This window comes from Hyposmocoma kahamanoa, unplaced genomic scaffold (assembly GCF_003589595.1).
Source record: "Hyposmocoma kahamanoa isolate Upper Pololo Valley unplaced genomic scaffold, ASM358959v1 210, whole genome shotgun sequence".
NCBI lineage: Eukaryota > Metazoa > Arthropoda > Insecta > Lepidoptera > Cosmopterigidae > Hyposmocoma > Hyposmocoma kahamanoa.
Window position 1 is genome coordinate 13,731,738 of NW_020653731.1, and position 12,828 is coordinate 13,744,565.

A 12,828-nucleotide genomic window follows, 5' to 3' on the forward strand; every position below is an offset into this window, starting at 1 on the left:
TTTTTTTTAAAACCATTAGTAAACAACATTGAACTATACCATATACAACTCATCACTAATGTATGTTGATTTCTTTTTATTAAGACGTCTGTGAGGGTGAGGGCCTGGTGAGTGTGGTGTAATACAGGTCTAGTTGCCTAGTACGGACTCCAGTCTCTCACAAGGGTTTCCACATATTAATATTGTTAGTCTTTACCTAATTGTAATGTCTGCTCCTTTGTGTTGAGATAATAAATAAATTATTATTATTATTATAACATCACTGAGTCTTATCGAATGAATCAAAAGTCATATTTAAAAAAAGACAGTTGTTTGGCCACTATCTCACTTCATGACATTTACTGATATAGTCGACGATGGTATGCGTTTGTTTAAAAAATGCCTGAACACTCTAGCATTAAATAGCCTCAAATTGTTGTTTTTGGGGAAACTCAGGTGCCGTGTCGGTAATCTGTTCCATGCCTTTGTAAGAATGGGTGGCATATCAACAGCATAAGGATCGAGTGTTCCAGACTTTCATGTACAGTTTGCCAATTGTTTCTGAAGAGTCAATGCAAAATATGTTATTACATTTAGGTCTCATAGTAGTTGGTAAAGTATCAAACATGTACCCCGTAAGGGCGCAGCAATTATTAGAATGAAAATAAATAAATCTAAGCAAGTACATTCAGAAAGTCAAATTATTTAATTTTAAAATGATTGTCAAACTTCAATTTAAAGTATTTTAAAAATAAATCAGTTTATTTATCAATAATTAATCAATTAAAAATGAATTAGGTATCAATTAATTATTAATTAATCGTCAAATTATTCTAGTATTATATAGTAATAATAACATTTGTCAATCAAATACGATAGCCAAGTGACATGAATGTTGATTTTTCAAGTTCAAGGAGCCTTGAGTTTGTTAAATTCCTAAAGAGATCTGAAAAGAAAACCGAAGAATGCTGGAAAACTTCGAAAATATGGATAGCCATCAACACGCACTGGGAAGGCTCAGCGTCGGCGGGGACCAGAGCCTCCCACTTGCTACGATCCTAACACATCTTTCGCCTCAAAGTTAAAGTCAAAGTCAAAATCAAATGATCTTTATTTCAATGGTAAGCAAACACACGCAGTAAAGTATAATCAATATGACAAAACACTTGAAGTTGTCATATTGATTATACTTTACTGGTTATTCGTAAAGCATATTCCCCTGAGAAGAATGAGCAAAAAACTCTAGGGTTTGCCCTTCGTAAATAAACACTGTCATTTATAATATTTATTTCAAACTTCACAGATCGACACTACCTACAATAGCTAAACGGGTCAGTACCACAGATTTTTGTCATTTAAGTCTGCAGAAGTTGCATAAACCTTTAGTATAAAGTTTTTGTTTTTACTGTAGTTTTAAACCTCGTAAAAGGCATATTTTGAATATCAACCGGAATCTTATTAAGTAAAGAATACTATTGACCAGGCCTTTCTTTAGTCCGGAATTACTGAATGTAGGACGTCCTCAGGATGAAAATACCCACACCCATCAGCGGTATACCACATTCTGAAGGAAATGTGTTTAGAAACTGAATGGAAACTTTTTGACAACCCTTAAAGAGTTCAATGTACTCACAAGACCTAAATTGCGTTATTGTTTTATGCATGAGGTTTCGGGCTCACTCCGACTGGACCACTTTTCGAGGTCATTTCGCATTGTCCTTTGCAGTGAACGGGTTTGTTACAAGAAACATAATACAGGATTATGATTTTTTGTTGCATTCCGAGGTAATGCGGTTTTAATGAGCTTATGATTATATTTCTTAATTCTTTGCCGGTCATAAGATATATATTGGTTTACAATGTAGGCAGTATATAATTAATACTAATTACTAATATTTTTTGCAACTGTACGTTTGAAACTTAGTGAAGAACTACGACAGACCCGTTTTAATAAATATAACTCAAGTGCGGGGGTAATGACCACTTTGTGCGTATCACTAACACATAATATTTGTTAGATACTTCTTTGCTTAGAACATATAAGATTGTTTGTAATTGTTTGTGAGGGTCCATGCTACATCGGATGTTTCCTATCTACCTATCGTCAAGTCCCATATGCCAGTAATTTCACCTAAACTCTCTAAGGAGAGGGTTTGGGCCATTTTATTTACACGTGTCTCAAAGGCTGTCTTTGAGACGCAGGTCTCAGTGCGATGTATTGCTAATAAACATTTGCGTAACTTCACGTTACCTTAACTTAGAAATTAAAGTCACAGGTTGTTCGAATACCGCCTTCAGTGGAACAAGATCCGTCAATTTACAACTTGATGTGTCCATATGTACATTTTTTTTGTAACGCACAAATTCATGGGGCTATGAAACCACACATTATACCATCGAGCATATAACCAGAAATAGAGACGAAATGTCATTTGATTTGTTTGAAAACTATTCAGCCATATCATTACGGTGACAACTGCGCTCCGATTGGCCAGCCCGAATTCGAAACAATTGACGGGTATCGTCAATTGTTTCACTTCAAATTAACCAGTTTAACTATAGCTATGTTGTAATGGACGAAAATGAAATGAAAAATTGCGTATTTAATATTTAATTACCGATGAAATGTGGTTCCGTTTGTTTTGTAATTAGATGCTTTTCTTTTTATTTTGCTGTTTTTCCCACACCACCGAATGGAACAACCCCCCATAGTTAGAGATATTGTCTTTATTACAATAAATACATAATATTTTTGGAATATATGGAGACGTACACACAGGTTAGTCGTTGGCGCTGTACTATTTCAGCTTTCTTATTTGTGATTTCAGTTCAAACGAGAGTTGATATTAAGTGATATAAGGCTCATTTGCCCAGTTGCCAGGAATCGATGGCCCTTATTTCGTTTCTATTTCTAGTTATATACTCGATGCATTACCCCCAAACTCACGAAATGAATAAATGTAGGCCATATAAATATTTCTCCCGGTCCGGTAATCGAACCCGGGACCTTTGCGTGGCAGTCCAGTGTGTTAACCGTTCGGTCACGGAGGCAGTTACATGCCGCCAGATTTTGATTCGACCATTAACGTCTCAATGGAGAAGGGGAATGAGGAAGGGCTTCTTCCACTCGGTTCCACCATCGCTCTACGTAGCAAATAATTTGCTGTAAAACAGTTTATATAAGATCCTGTAAGGTTCTATTCCTTGTAACATGTAAGATAAACTACCTACTTATCAATAAACAGATAGCTGTACAAGAAATTGATGGTCACATTATTCAAGTTATGAAAGTACTGTTGGCATCAAAAGTGCAAGGATAATAATGTCAAGGAAGTCTTCACAAATCGGCGACGAGCAAGTGATATAGCATAGGTTTTAATTTAATGTCATCTCTCGAGGTGCAACTGAACCCGGTACTGGATGCGACACGAATTTAAATATTTTTTAAAAGATCACACGATACTTGCATTTGGACTCATTCGGGCTCCGTTGCAACCGATCCCGGGTACAGATGCTACAAATCCGTTTTTGGATGGTCCCAAGTGACAAACAAGTCGTGAGCCTGGTGGTAAGCGATACACCTGTACCTTTAAATTGCAAGACCTAAAGCTTATTAGACACGGCAACGTAACAACTGCGGCACCGCCACTGGGCCGCTGCTTATATCATTCATACACACATCACGGCGGCGGCGGCAATTCTCTACTAATGTACGAATTTAGTAGATGACGTCGTGTGACGCCGTCGCGGCGCTATGTTTACTCGCCCTCAGACTAAAGTTGATGTAATGCCTGTAATTTCACCAGCACCGTTTCCCTTCAAAACCGGAACGCAGTAATGCTCACATTACTGCTTCGTGCCTGAAATAGGTAACGTGGTAGTACTTCCCCGGACGAACCCTTTCACAATGAGCTCTGTTATATTAAAATTTGATTTATGAGTAAATTTACGAAATTGTGTAGGTGTTATAGGAATAACTGGTAATCGCAGCACCACGCAGAGGTCCCAGGTTCGATTCTCGGGCAGGGACAAATATTTGTACGGCTTACGTATATTTCTCTCGTGAGTTTGGGTGTAATTTGTGGTTGTCCATGTGTGTGTGTCCATGGCACATGGGGTAATATTGAGTGCTTGCATTATTATTATTATTACACTTGGAAAAAAATACTACAACATTAAAGAATTTTTATAAAGTAAGCCAATACTTTCATTTTAATCAAACTCTTAAAGGCGAGCCTTTATTGAAAACCACCACTAATTCTAAAGAATTTACGTGCTCGGCTACAAGATTGATGCAATAAAGATTATGACTGTAATTAATAGATTATTCTGTTGACACATGTTTACATACTATTTTTATGCTTATGTTTCGTATGTTTACAAACATTTTTTTCTATTAATAATAAATTTATAGCAGCTTATTATTTATTGCACAAAGGTACGAGTTGCCGACTATACATCCGCTGCATGCAATTATAAATTATATACTTAGCCGGTTCTCAGTTGCTAAAAACTGAGACGATGTTATTTATGCGGAAGTTTGAACATTCTGTATAAGTTCAGATATTGGAGTTTTCTTTTGTTTATGATATCAAGTGACGGGACGGAGAAATCGTGCGCCTGGTGGTAAACGCCACGCCTATCCATAACAGTTGTAGTGCCACTCAGAGCTTTAAATCGCAAAGGTCTGAGGGGACTGCCATTCCCCCCTTCTTCCCGAGACATAAGTTGACAAGTCCCATCTGCCTGTAATTTTACCAGCACCCTTACCCTTCCAAACCGGAACGCAGTAACGTGGCAGTACTTACCTGGACGAACTCTTTCACAAGGAGCTGTACTGCTGCTAAATATACCTAAAATTGACAAGTCCAAGGGTGTATTTACAACAAAGTTATATTGATAATGTTTTTTGTTTTGTTTATGTTTTACGTTGAATGGTTTAAAATATAAACGTATTTTAGTTCTTTCTTTCTATATAATAAATAAATAAATAACGCACACACTCAACATAGCCCCGCACTAGGGAAACCCTGTGTCGCGGGTGCCATGGACACACACATAGACAATCACAAATTACACTCAAACTCACGAGAGAAATAATTGTAGGCCATACAACTATTTCACCCGGCCCGGGAATCGAACCTGGGACCTCTGCGTGGCAGTCCGGCATGGTATCCGTTCGGCTACGGAGGCAGTATATGTACATGAGTTGTTTATGTAAGGACATAGTTCGTCATATATAATGTGTGTATATTTATATTATGTTTAAATTAAGTATCTTAATTATTTATATTGACCTTATCTGTTTTTAATTTGTCATGTTATGCACTCCTGTTAATTACTCTGTGCCCATTTCTCTGGTTGACTAGTGGGTCGTTTTCAAATAACCTCCAAAAATGCGTCCCTTTCAATAACTTTTATGTTATTAAATGAATGCTAAGCATTATTTATTTAATACGATTGCTTGCTTACTTAGTCTGTGTTACACATAAAGACTACTTTACTACATCACAGTAATAATTACAAATTAAAAAAGTGGGCAATTTCTCATTCATGGGAGCCGGTTCCACGTCGCCTTAATTTTAAGAAAAGAAGAAAAAAAATTAAACACTCGTGGAAATCGCAATATTTCCCATCGCGGATAAACTCTAATAACTTATACGTCGAATACATACCGTAACTTTCCAATTTATTATAAACAAACATGTTTTCTTGGGAATACAAAATGTGTTTCAATTTTTCTTATCATTAGTGTCAATTCGACTAAAAACCTTCTAATAACAAAAGTTCATACCGCATCACCTTCACCCTTCGCACACGTGAGAAGGGGCTCCTGTCGGATTGGAATATACACAGTGAAGTAGCCTGTGCATATACGTTGTAGCAAAAAATCGACTTAAATACCAATTTCAGCGCTAGTGACTAAATCGTTCTCATTCATGTACAGCAATCTATCTAAATAAGTATTAAGTAATAGTTTATAAACTTTATTGTACATCAATTAGACAAAGGGAACTTTAAAATCCATGCACTTTTATAACGGTCCAGCATATTTTACACATTTGACAATTAAAAATGTATGTCAATATCATTAATGTCGCTCTCATTCCTGTCCACTTTTAAGTCAAATAGTTACTTTAAGCCAAACATTTACTTGAAATATAACAATTAGATGGTGGTAGTGGTAGTGATGACGGTGATGGCGATGATGATGGTGGTGGTGATGACGATGATGATTGTAGTGATGATAACGATGATTGTGATGATGATGTGAATGGTAATGATGCTGTTGATAATGGTGATCATGATGATAATGTTGATAGTGGTAATGATGATATATTGATGTACAACAAAGTTTATATGGCTTTAACAAAATACTTACTTAGATTTATTTATTAATTACATATAGATAGATAGATGGACTTACACGGATGCGAAGGATTTTGATACAAGAAATTATATTAAAATATTTGTTACATGTTAAATGTTGTTAAATGTTCTTTTGTGAACGATAAGATGTGTGTTGTAACAATAATTTCTCATTACTGTGCCGTTTCGTGTTTATGAGAAAATCATTCGCGCTACTGCAATCTCATTTGTGTGACCTAAAATATAGTGCTTTGTTGTATTTAACTTAAATATTTCTGTGATTTTATCATTATTGACATTGCTTGAACTTATTTGTACGTTTAAGACCTTAAAACCAAAAGAAAAAAGGGTTTTACAAAAATCACTCAAAAAGTGCCATTGAAATTCACCCTAGTAGAGAATGCCTTACGGCATTAAGCCTGCCATGTGTACTATTTTGTGTGCAATGAAATTTAAATAAATAAAATAAAAAATAAAAGTCAAGCTTATTAAAGACAAGAGAGAACCGAACGGGAAAACGTACGTTTACATATCTGATATATCACGACACCTTTCTTAGAAACATTATAGAATGAAAGATTGATGGAAAGATAGGTAGACAACGACTCTGCCATTGTACCGTACAATACACATAAATAAGTACCCACACAAACCCGGTTCCATCAATATAGTAACTAGATTACCTATGCAACGACAATAAAATTTAACTAAAACAAGCAAACTGATGGAAAACTGGTAGCCGTATAAAAAGTTTATAGTACGCACCCTTAACACGAGCTCGACACGCAATTCCGATCTATCTAGCCGTAATGCCCTCTCAGGACTTAATTTCTTCCTGGATCTACTTGTGATTGGTTTAAGGCACAGGATTATACTAATACTTGCTCGGGCCTGAACCATGTAATTATATTTAAGACAAGTCACTGGAGCAGCAGCGGGAAAAACTGTTAAACTGTTTTGTTAGATTAAATGGTTTAGGTATTTACTATTAAATAACGGTTTTACAAAAAATATACGACACATCTAAGGATATTGTCTAAAGAATGGGCTAATTTGTCACACGATAGGATGTACTTCACCCGATCATATAAAATCCTGAAAATAGGCAAAAATAAAAGTCTAAAACAAATTATTTAACAATAAAATATCTGACTCTGCACATCATTTTTATATGGAAATATTTCTCTTTAAGTACTACAGAGAACCTGCTAAATCTTGGTTTTTAACTGAAGCTCTATTAGTTATTAAATTCATAATTATCCTAAATTTGAAAAATGCCCTGTCGCCATTAGGCGCTTGCCTGAACCCGGGGTCGGTTTAAAGTTGTAACAAAACCCGAACGAGCCCAAATGCGAGTATCGAGTGATCCCGGGACTGGTAGCTAGTCAAAAATAATGAAATTTGAGTCGCATCCAGCCCCGGTATCAGTTGCACTTCTAAAGGTGACATTAAATTTGTATTGTTTGAACCCGAATTCATTTTCGATAGATGTTGGTATAATTTGTTGCTTTAAGGCTATGGACTGCCGTGAATATATTCAACTGTATACCATACTAATATGCAAAATAATTTCCTTTAAACCATACATAATACCCGCCATCTAAACAACTAGTACTAAACGTAACGGTTTCTGGATAGTACTTCGGGAGTTTTTGAGTTATGTAGAATCGTACATTAAAACATATTTTCTAACATTAAAAAGTTCCTTAAAAAAATTGTTTCATCGGAATAGTGTTTGGAAATAAGCTCCACATTCCTGAAAGCTACAACATGTACCAACATTTTTCGAAAATAAATTCGGGTTCAGACGATACAAATTTAATATCATTATCTCTCGAGCTGCAACTCGCATTTGGGCTCGTTCGGGTTCTTTTGCAACTTTAAACCGACCCCTGGTTCAGATGTTACTAACACAAATTTTCTCCGCCTGTTCTTATTCCATTCATATGAATTTTCAGTGCGCGGGATGCGGGACGCGAGAAGCGGTCCCCCACACCTCACCTCCTAAAATGTACACTCGCGTTGAAATACCTCGCCTTAATACATTTTTATGTACATTGGGCGTTTAACGCTGTTTCCATTGCAGCTTGCTGGCTCCAAAAAGGACAAATTTTAGAATTAAGATCGCCCTTTGCTTGTACATGAGACCAAGCGTAAAAATACTTGGAATTGATTGAGATGGGAGACTAATTCTCTGTTAATTGAGCTTCGTTTAACGGCTTCTTTAATAGCAGGTAGCGGTGCCTTAAACGCTTTAATTGTAACCTGGTGGTGGTGTTGGTATATGGTTTACTTATTTGTAATTATTGTTTATTATAGGTGGTTCAGTTTAAAAAAGGATTGCCCGTAATTCCGAAGGTGACGATTTAAAATTCTCATTAGCATGTTTAAAAATATATAAAACAGTAAAAGTACAAATTTCTATATAAAATATTCGATCAAAACATTGTGATTTTAACGTGTATCGATATTTCTTTTATGATATCAAGTGACGGAACGAATGCTTGGTGGTAAGCGACACGCCTGTCCATAGCAGTTGCATTGACAGAGCTTTAAATCACAAAGATCTGAGGGGCACTGCCACTGCGCCCGTCACCCCGAGACATAACTTGACATGTCCTTTAGCCTCCAAAATCCTAACACATTACTAATGCTGACATTACTGCTTGGCGGCAGAAATAGATAAGGTGGCAGTATTCGCTTGGACGAACTCTGTCACAAGGAGCTCTACTGCTACTAAATAATACGTACGAATAAAAGATGAAAGAAAGATATCAAATAGATAATTATAACTTTTTTATAAGAAAAAGCCGAGTGCAAAAGTAAACGGATTCAAACCCTAGTTTGCCACACTTAGAGGTGGAATATTTTCTTCCAATTAAAATGGGATCAATACTGAGGTATCCTCTTTCCAAAAACGAATCACCAAAATCAGTTCACAAACGCCGAAGTAATCGAGTAATATACATACGAAAAAGTACAGCCGCATTGAGAATCTCCTCTTTTTTTGAAATCGGTTAAAAAAAGAAAAAGAAAGATATACAGAGATAATTCTTATAAAAAGTTTTATCCGTTTATCAGTTCGACTTATACAAAGTAAGCTAGTATTATATAATTATTGAACCTTCAAAGTGAGGTCACGAATTTGAGCTCAGTGATCTTAAGTACGTTAATTATGTTCTACGAACGAAAATGTAGCTTTTTGCTATGGTCATACGAGCTGTGTGTTTAAAAGCTGTTATTTCAAAGCGCCATAGATTCATAGGGCATTCCTACCAGGCCACACGGTCGCGTGAGGCGCTTCGTACTTTAATGTTTATTAAAATAATATAGTGTAAAGGAGGGAGGTTCTTTTTACCGTGCGATGAGGCTACGCAGCTCCAGCCAAGTGAAATCTCCAAGTTGTTGAAGAAATATATGGGCGTTCGTTCGTGATGCGGACTCAAAGTATCCCAAGTGTTCTGGAACTTTGGCGCTATTACAAATGGGGATTTTTCTATGCAATAATTACATAATTAGATCTAAAAATCTCGTACTACTTATGTTACGCATCAAAGCCTCGTTCGCTAGCAATGCAGTCCTTCGAGTTTGTTAGTATTTTACAAATATCATGAGTACCAGGAAAATGGAATTCACTACCTAGAACACCCAGAATAGAACCAATTTAGTAAAATTAATTTCCCAAATCGGTAATCATCCAGCGTAAATAGTGCAAACTGTGCCACTGGGGTCGCTAAAAGGTTGTTAAAAGTTAATGACCAAAGTTCAATGGGTGAATTTGGACAGAGTGCCTAAAGGCAAAAACAGAAGCAGCGCTGCCACTTTGTACCACACAGAGCATTAGCCAAAGTAGCTGAAGTATCCAATCGATTCCTATTTTATTTAGATATATAATATCTGGGTTTAGATTTTGCAATAACTTACCTTATGAGTTGTGGACAGGATATCTTTTCGTCAAACTCTTCTTAATCTGGAACAAAATACAGAAATGTTAAATTACTTTTGAGCACGTAGTTTATTTACCTATTAAGTCACAGGGACCTTCAAAGGGGAGAGTCCCCCGAAGGTTATACTATGTATGTTGGGTAAGATAGCTGACAGCCCTGCAGTTTTTTTGTGTTTGCTTTTGTTTTCAACACCGAGATACAGAAAAATCTACATTTTAACAATAATTTCCTTTATTACTTTCGTGTTCCTGATAGATTTTAGTAGCATTTGTGGCATATTTCGGTTTTGGCTTCACTTAGGGAGGTTGGAATAGAAAGATCAGTGGGGATCGTTACTTGGCTGCATCAACGACAAGGTGCTTTGTCGCTCTACCTTGCCTACCACAATTAACCTGACGAGATTTCTTTATTTCTTCTTTTTCAGCTTTCAGACACCCACTGCTGAGTGTAGGCCTTCTCATTTGCACGTCAGTCTCTTCAATCGTGGTCTATTTGCGTCTAGGTTTGACTTTGACTTTATTTTCCGTCCATCGGCTTCAGATAGCCCCATATCTTTTTACATTACTTTTGATTATAGTGACTTACCGACACTTAGGGTATACGAGAAGGGTACTATAACCTGTGCGTGCACAGGAACCTTACAAGTTCAGGTTCTGATCCCAGATCAGCCAGTGTACAGAGTTGTTACAAACCTCTGTCACTTGACTTCATCTGGTTCATCGAGAGGCTAGTGCATCGGGTGAGCCGCCCCGTGTACACGTACAGTACTCGCTTTCTGACAGTTGACGCTTCTAGTACAGGTTTTCGGTCTCAAATAGAGCACTTTTCGGCTCTACCGGTCATCGATTCAATGCTTACGTGACTCTCCTATCACCATTGTCAGTTAAAGTCGTGCGATTCCGGATTTTTGTATTTTTTATTCTGTCGCTTGCGCCTTGTGGTAAGCGACATGCCTGTCCAAAGTTACAAAGGTCTGACGGACATTGCTACTACACCCGTCACCTTGAGACATTAGTGACAAGTCCCATGTGCCTGTAGTTTCATAAGCATCTTACCTTTCAAAATCGGAACGCAGTAATGCGCACATTACTGCTTGGCGGCAGAAATTGGTAAGCCAGTACTTCCCTGGACGAAGTCCTTCACAAAGAGTCTATAACCAACATGGCGTGTTCTTTATTTAATAACATCTAAACTTAAAATTGATTAGTAAATGAAAACTATTACTATGTAGAACTACCGTTCTATAATTGTGTTCCAGTATCCAGTACGTACCAAGCACCTGCTACAATTATTTTAATAACCCGATCGTCGGAGAAAAACTTTAGCTATTTAGTTAAACAAACATATATGGATAACCCACATAGCACGCAAGGTTAATCACTCAACGAATCACGTTAATTTCAACGTCATTCGTGCGTGCGCGCAGACCTAATTCCAAGCAATGTGATGCGAGTGACTTGGCAAGTATTTTGGTTGTGGGCAGTTTGCATTCAACCGTGAATAATCTAACTAGTAGATAAGTAGACATTTTTTGACAGATTTGACAATTTTGAGACCGCACTCAATGAGGGGAGTTATAATAATATTGAATAAAATGTTAAATATTGCAAATAATTCTTATTTTGTTGGAAAGAGGGTACACACCAGAGTAGAGGGTTCCGTAGTATTGGTCCCATTTAAATTTGAAGGAAATATTCCACCTCTAAGGGTAGCAAATTAGGATATAAATTACGTTTATTGAATTTCAAACATTTTCCGTTAACCCTTTTCAACAAAACTTGGCAAATACATTTGAAATTGGTTTATTTTTTTCTACAAAAGAGGCATAATAATAATTATACCATAAATTAAGACATTAGGATCTTACGTGTTATTAATTTAAGTACAAAGTGGCAGTAACTTAGTTTATAGTTAAGTTTATACAGTGTTGTAAGGAGAGAAATTTAACTGGATGTGAACTTCTATTAAAATGTGTAGTAACATTGAAACGATGGCATCGTAGTCACATTACTCTTCCACATTTATATGGCATTAACAGCCATGCCATGGTATGAAATTCCCTGCCTGCAAGACTTGTTCCCTGAACGTTACAACTTGGTCCTGTTCAAGGCAAGAGTGAATAGGCATTATTTCCAATAGGTTGTGACTTGAAGATCAAATGAGCACTTATATTTTTATTAAAAAAATTCAGTGTTACCTCTGGTGATACTCGTTCGCAAGCAGCCGATCACTGTGCAGTTATTTCATAATCGTGAAATATCCTGCTTGTAGACTTATTTCTTTAACGCTATAACTTGGACTTTTTCTAGGCGAGAGTGAATAGACATTATTTCCATAAGGGGGTAAGGTGGAGGTAATTAAATTTTATTTTAAAAAATGCGTTACCACTGATCATACTTCATAACCAAACCTATTTTGTGGAAGACACAACGCACTTGCAACGAGATCAATCACACACGACTGCCCGGCGATATTTTTGCCACAAAGTGTTTTCACTGAGTACAGCTTGTCGCCGTGTGAGAAAGACCTATAG

General features: G+C 36.7%; 1 protein-coding gene across 2 annotated transcripts in view; it reads right to left on the bottom strand.

Annotated features, from left to right (window-relative positions):
* The window catches only part of LOC113227427, a 33,151-nt gene extending 22,827 nt beyond the window's left edge, over positions 1-10,324 (bottom strand). For both annotated transcript variants that reach the window (XM_026460347.1, XM_026460349.1), the window contains exon 1: positions 10,273-10,324. The gene's annotated coding sequence lies outside the window, so the exon portion shown is untranslated. The remainder of the gene's footprint in view (positions 1-10,272) is intronic.
* Positions 10,325-12,828: the final 2,504 nt, after the last annotated feature.